The sequence below is a fragment of the Hordeum vulgare genome, chromosome 6H, assembly GCF_904849725.1.
Source record: "Hordeum vulgare subsp. vulgare chromosome 6H, MorexV3_pseudomolecules_assembly, whole genome shotgun sequence".
Taxonomy (NCBI): Eukaryota; Viridiplantae; Streptophyta; class Magnoliopsida; order Poales; family Poaceae; genus Hordeum; species Hordeum vulgare.
Genome location: NC_058523.1, coordinates 200,134,426 through 200,140,661, shown reverse-complemented (window position 1 = coordinate 200,140,661; position 6,236 = coordinate 200,134,426). Strand labels below are relative to the sequence as shown.

Genomic DNA, 6,236 nt, shown 5'->3' with positions numbered 1-6,236 from the left:
GTGGAGGTGCTCACTGCCGCATCGGTAGGCGGCGCGTCCGGTCATTGGACCCCAATCCACGCGGCGGTGGATTCCTTCCGCACCCCCCCTTCCGAAGGTGGCCGAGCCCGCCGTCGCCACTCAAGAACTAGACGACCACCAAATGCAGCTGATCCGCGAGGCGGAACCACTGGAGGCGACCCAGTGTGAGTTCGAGGCTACTCGGTGCGAGTTCAATGTGGCCCACGGCCTCACGTCGGTTGCCCCCGGGCCCAGTCGGCTAGCATGGGTGAGGCACCGTGGTGGCGTCATTGGCCGGGAGCTGGCCGACGGCTGCCGTGTCTACAACATCCCTATCAAGAACATGCGAGTTGTGCAGGCTACCATCGACGAGCTCGAAGGGCTCGAGTGCCCATCCCTCGAAGCGCATCCGCGTCCTCATAGAGGCTGCCAATGCGCAACTGGTGGAGTCATCATGGGGCCCAACTGGCTCTCGTTCAAGGACCTACGATGACGCCGGCCAGCCCACAGCCAGCCGGCGGGAGACGCACCAGGCATCTTCGCCTAGCAACACCAACCACCACCGCGGGAGCCAGTAGGGTGGTAGCCAAGGTCGGCAGGACCGTAGCCCATCGGTTGTTGACAGCCACATGCGGGTGTCGGCTAGTCAGGGAGACCGACAGTCAGCATGAAGCGGCTAACACGATGATCGCGACCAGTCGGCAGTACCTCGTGTGCCGGCGAGCAAGCGCATCAGCGCACGCCCGCGGGACGACCAGGATGTGTGCTTCCGCTTGGAGCATCTCACGAGGTCTCGCGCCGCTAAGGAGGAGGGTACTGTCAGCCCGTTGTGCTTCAGGTCGTGCATCCTCAAGGAGCCTTTCCCCAAGGGCTTCACCTTGCCCCGCGACACCCCCAAGTACAATGGCTCGTCTAAGCCCGAGGATTGGTTGACCGACTACACCACCACCGTCGACATCACTGGCAGCAACAAGCGCGTAGCCGTACACTATGCGTTCCTCATGCTGCTCAGCTCCACCCAGACCTGCCTTAAAAGCCTACCGGTCGGTAGCATAAATGGCTGGCTGGACTTCCAAGAGGCGTTTGAGCGCAACTTCACCGACACGCATAGGGCCCGACCAAGCCATTCCGAGACAGGGCCCGACCAAGCCATTCCGCGACTACCTCACGCGGTGGACAGAGCGCCGCAACTCCTACGAGGGCATCCATCAAGTGCAGACGATCCAGTACTTCATCGACGGCTGCCGTGACGGCACCCTTCTCAAGCACAATATCATGCGCCGGGAACCCTCCATCCTCGCGCAACTAATGGCTGTCGTCGACCTGTACACCATGGCCGAGTCTTCTATGAAGCTCCCCGTTATTGTCGACTCGGCCGGCAAACCGACTTAGTCCAAGCCGGCTACCGCCCGGGAGCCGACCGATCCCGGACGGATCAGGGCAAGCGCAAGCTCAACTAGCCAGATGCTCGCCGGAGTACTCGGCAGGTCGCGGCCGTCGAGGACGGCCGCCTGTCTGGCGACCAGGGCTCCTACCGGCGCGAGTGCACCAACAAAGGCAAGCAACCATGGCAGGCCAAGTACACCTTCGAGGCCATGCTCTATGGACCCTGCAAGTTCCAAAGTGGGGATAAGCCGGCTACGCACACGGCTTGGCAGTGTAGCTGGTTCACGAAGATTGCGTGCGGCGAGGCCCTGTCGCTTGCACCGCCGCCACCTCCGCCGCATTCCGCTCCCAATGCTGGCGGGGCCCGCGACATGTATACTCAACAGGATGCGACCTATGTCATCTTCACCAGCGAGGATGACAACAAGCACAACCATCGCAAACGCATGCATGAGGTCAACAACATCGTCCCGCCGGTCCCCCAGTGAATGCACTAGTCGGAAAAGCCCGTCACTTGAGGCCGCGAGGACCACCCGGCTGTGATGCCAACGCCAGGTGGCTATGCGTTGGTTCTGGATCCTACCTGTGTCTCCAAACGGAGCACTTGCCGCTTCACGCGGGTGCTCGTCGATGGCGGTAGTAGCATCAACATCATCTACCGCGACACGATGGAGAACCTCGGCATCTTGGAGTCCGAGCTCCATCCGCCTCGGATAGTGTTCCACGACATCGTCCCCGGCCACTTTTGCTCGTCGATCGGCAAGGTCTGATTGGACGTGTTGTTCGACTCGCCGAAGAACTTCCGCCACGAGCCGATCTGGTTCGAGGTCGTCAACCTCACCAGTTCCTACCAGGCCATCTTGGGCCGGCCTGCCCTGGCCAAGTTCATGGCGGTCCCGCACTATGCCTACATGAAGATGAAGCTCCCTTGGCTGCATGGAATCATCACCATCGCGGGCAACTACAAGAAGTCGACCGAGTGCGCTCGCTCGGTGAGCTTCAGGAGGAGGCCGAGGGGCTACGGGATCAGCTTGAGAGTGCCGAGGCCACCCACCAGGACGCCCCCCATGCTGAAGCGGAGGCCAAGGAGGAGTTGGCGTCGCTGCAGAGACAGGCCCAGGAGGCGACCTACTCCGTTCAGGCCGCCCAGGATGACATGGCGTACGCCTAGATGATGGAGTCCCAGCGTGCCAAGCAATTCGCGAGCATCGCCGGCCGGGCGGGAGCCACGACGCGCCGATTCGTGGGGGATGCCCCGGTGCTGCCAATGGTGAGCAGCGACGGGGGATACCTCACCTTCTTCCACAAGGTGCTGGAGACGTAGGATGCCGGTGTCACCCAGGTGGAGGAGGACAACACGTCCGATGCGCGCGAGCATGTGGGCCTTGCCTTGACGCTCGTCTTCTCCAACCTGCGCCGCCTCGTCCCGCAACTTGATCTCCAACGCATCGTCGAGACGGTGCCCGCTGAGTCTCGGCGTCTTCTCTGGGACAAAGTGCGCCCGTGCGTGGACACCCTGGTGGAGCAGTACGTCCAGGTTCCCGTCTCCAGTGAGGAGGAGGGCTTCGACGGCGAGCCTGCCAGCATCAAGGGCGGTGTCGGTGGCCTCTCCCACTAGGCGTCCCCCAGCTTCTGTTTTCCTGCCCGTGTAATGTTGGACCATGAACTCTGCCTTGTCGGGCGTTAGACTTTTGTATTTTACCTTCGATGTTCTCCCTTTTCATTTCGCTCTTTGATCGATGGCTTTCTCGCTGGTAGTCGTAGAGGCTTGGCTCCCACACATAGGGCTTGTCCAAGACCCAGCCGTCGCTCGGGGGAAACAGCGACCAGGGCCCTCAGGAGGTCCCGTCCTCCCATGGCTTAGTTTGTGTAGCTGCACGCTTGGTCGACGGCCTCGTTCCTCGCCGTAGCTTAGTCCTTAGGACTTGCATCCTTTCATTAGTACGTGTGTTTTTAATTTGTTCTTGGTTCGACGTGAAACCAGATGGCCATGTCTGGGCCTGCGGGGTACTTAGCTCCTGGGTTTGCGCCGCCTCTTCCGCAGCTCCTCCTAAGTAGCTCGTGCTTTGTTAGTGGAACAGGGTGGAGACCCTTTGAGCACTCCATGTCTACGGGTCCCGGTCTCGCACATTTCCCTGTCGTCTTGAGGCGCAACCCGTTACCAAGGTTTTTCCTGACGGGGCAAAGCCCCGACGCCTTGGGTGCTGACATGGGAGACACCTAGGTGTCCGAGTGGCTTTGCAACCAGTAACTCCCCTGAGGCATGTTGCTCAGGAGCCCTCCTTGACTGTCAAGCCGCTCTACGTCGACAGGCCCCGGTCTCGCACATTTCCCCACCACCGTTAATTTCGACGCACTTCACGAGACGGGGCCCCGCCGCCCTGGACACCTACCAGAGCTCCAGGACGGCACCAGGGGTGGCGAGTGGCCTTATGACCAGTAAGGCTCCTCAGGCTCGATGCTCACGAGCCCCCTTTGGCGTTCAAGCGATTCCCCATTCCGTCCCTTTGGTCATCGCCCCAGGGCGCCCTGAGGCCTCGTGAGACTCTTTGTGGTGGTATCGTGCTTCGATCGAGGCCCCGAGCGGGGGTCGAATGCTAAAAATGTTTGCCCCTGGGACGACAAGTCCTTGCTTTCACACTCCTTGGCGCCTAGGGGCGATGCAGAGCGTTCAACTCCTCAGAAAGTTTCATCCAGAAAAGGAGGCTTCAAAGCCGGCGAAACGAGAAAGCGCAAGAGAACCCCCCCCATTTTGTTTTTCAAAAATCGACTTTTGAAATCGGCAAATTTAAGTTCAGCATAGGATAATTCAAGATCCAGGAAGAAGCAAGCAAACGCCGTGTCCGGCACCTATGCTAATCTCCACCACCATCTCCCCCCCATCGCGGAGCATAGGGCTTCCACTAGGCGTGGGGGGACCCCTCCGCGTCCTCGGGGGGCCCCGGGCGTATACATCCGCAGCTCGTTATTACGTGAGAGTGTCAAGGTGGGGGTGTATCTGGGAGGTCGCGAGGACGCTTTGTCCTGGCGAGTATCCCTACCCCGAAGGCATAGGAACCTGATTCCTTTTGAGGCTTCGGGACTGAGTTCATTGCCTCCGTCTTCTCCCCAGCGCAGAGCGTAGGGCTGCCACTAGAGGAGCGTATACAGCTGTAGCTCATTATTACATGAGAGTGTCATGGGATGAAGTAGGTTCCGGAAGGATTGAAGGACGATGCAGAGACGTCACAAGTCGATGCAGGTCCCGGGGGCGCTTCGGGAGCCCCATCCCTCACAGGCGCGTGCCCCGCTCGTGGTCCCCGGGCTCGTAGTGGCGTGGCGTGGTCCGCCTTGAGCGAGCCCTCGAGCGCGGGAGGAGCCCCCAACGCTCGCTGGCCCGAGAGCTCGCCTAGACGGTGGGTCCTTAGTCCCCGAGGCATTGCCCCAATGCCCCTCGCCCCCCAGGTTCCCATGTTGGTACCCTGGGCCATGCCCCCAGGCCGGGCTAGCCCAACCTGAGGGCAATGGCGGGTACCCGAACACCCGCTGGCGATCGAACGAACCTCGCACTAGCGACATGGGCGTGTATTCCACCCTCAGTCCCCAAGCGGGCGTCGTGCGCCCCAGAGGCAGGGGTGGATATACCACCCCGTGCCTCTAGGTTAGGATCATCTGGCCCGGGAACATGGGTGTGTGCTCCACCCTCCGTTCCCAGGCTCGGGCCTCTCGGCATGGATACGAGGGTGCGTCCACCCTGTCCCAAGCGAGAGTTTCCCGGTCTCCAGACCCAGACGTCTGCCCGAAGTAGCTCCCGGCCAACAGGTGTGCCCCATGAGGACACCCGCACTGGGCGTCCCCACGAAGCCACCCCCGCGGGCCACCCCCACGGTGTCGTTCGTTTGCACGGGGGATGCCCATGGGGCCGCGTGCGTGCCTCGTGCTGCAGTGATGGTCTGTGTTGCTTCTTCTGTACCTCGGACGTGTGCCAATGCGATTGTCGTCGAACTGCGCACCTCCAGGGGTTGATGTAGTCGGGCCTCTAGCACTCCCTCCTCATTCTATGAAGCACGTTGGGGGACGCTGGACGACGCCTCCCTAGCGCGGCCAAATCCCGTGTCTCCAGCAGTCCCCGTCGAATCACCCACGGGGGCAGGCCTGAGTGGGTGTTTGGGGCGCGCCCGCGTGGTTCCCCGTTGCAGCCCCTGGCGATGCGGGCCGATGAGCACGGTTCCCACGAGGGTGCACTTGGGTCTCGTCGGCGATGTCGCGCCCAAGAGCATGCCTGTGCCCGCCGACACGGCGGCGGAGGGCGGCGTGTTGGCGCTTGAGCTCATGCGCCACGAGGAGCGCGACATGTCTGTGTGTTAGGTCCTGACACACACGGAAGGGGGAGGAACAACCTGGACTCCTGGAAGGGTCGTGGCGACGGGGGGATGCCATGTGGCTGGTGAAGGCGACAGTCCCCGGCGCTCTTTGGAAGCCCGTCCGGTGTGAACATCGGCCGACGGGGTGGCGGAGCATCATAGGGCGTCCCGGCCCGCCTGCGCCGGCCACGCCACGCGAGCGGCCCGCTTCTTCGCGCGGGTTCGCCGTCTCCCTACCATGAGTTTGACCAGCCTCAGCGGGCCGAGTCCTGAGAGAGACCTTAACACACCCCCTACCTGGCGCGCCAAATATAGGATTTCGGGCTCCGCAAAACCATAAATATTCGAACTCCGGGGCGTGTACGAAGATCTCTCACGGGCTCGCCTCACCTAACTCGCTACTCGCTTGGGATGGCAGAGAACTCACTCGATGGTGAGGAAGAAACAGAACACGACAGTTTACCTAGGTTCGGGCCACAGAGAAGCGTAATACCCTACTCCTGCTTT

General features: G+C 61.6%; 1 pseudogene; it reads right to left on the bottom strand.

Moving 5' to 3' along the window:
* Positions 1 to 5,022: 5,022 nt before the first annotated feature.
* Positions 5,023 to 5,889, bottom strand: LOC123405298 (annotated as a pseudogene).
* Between the last annotated feature and the right edge of the window lie 347 nt (positions 5,890 to 6,236).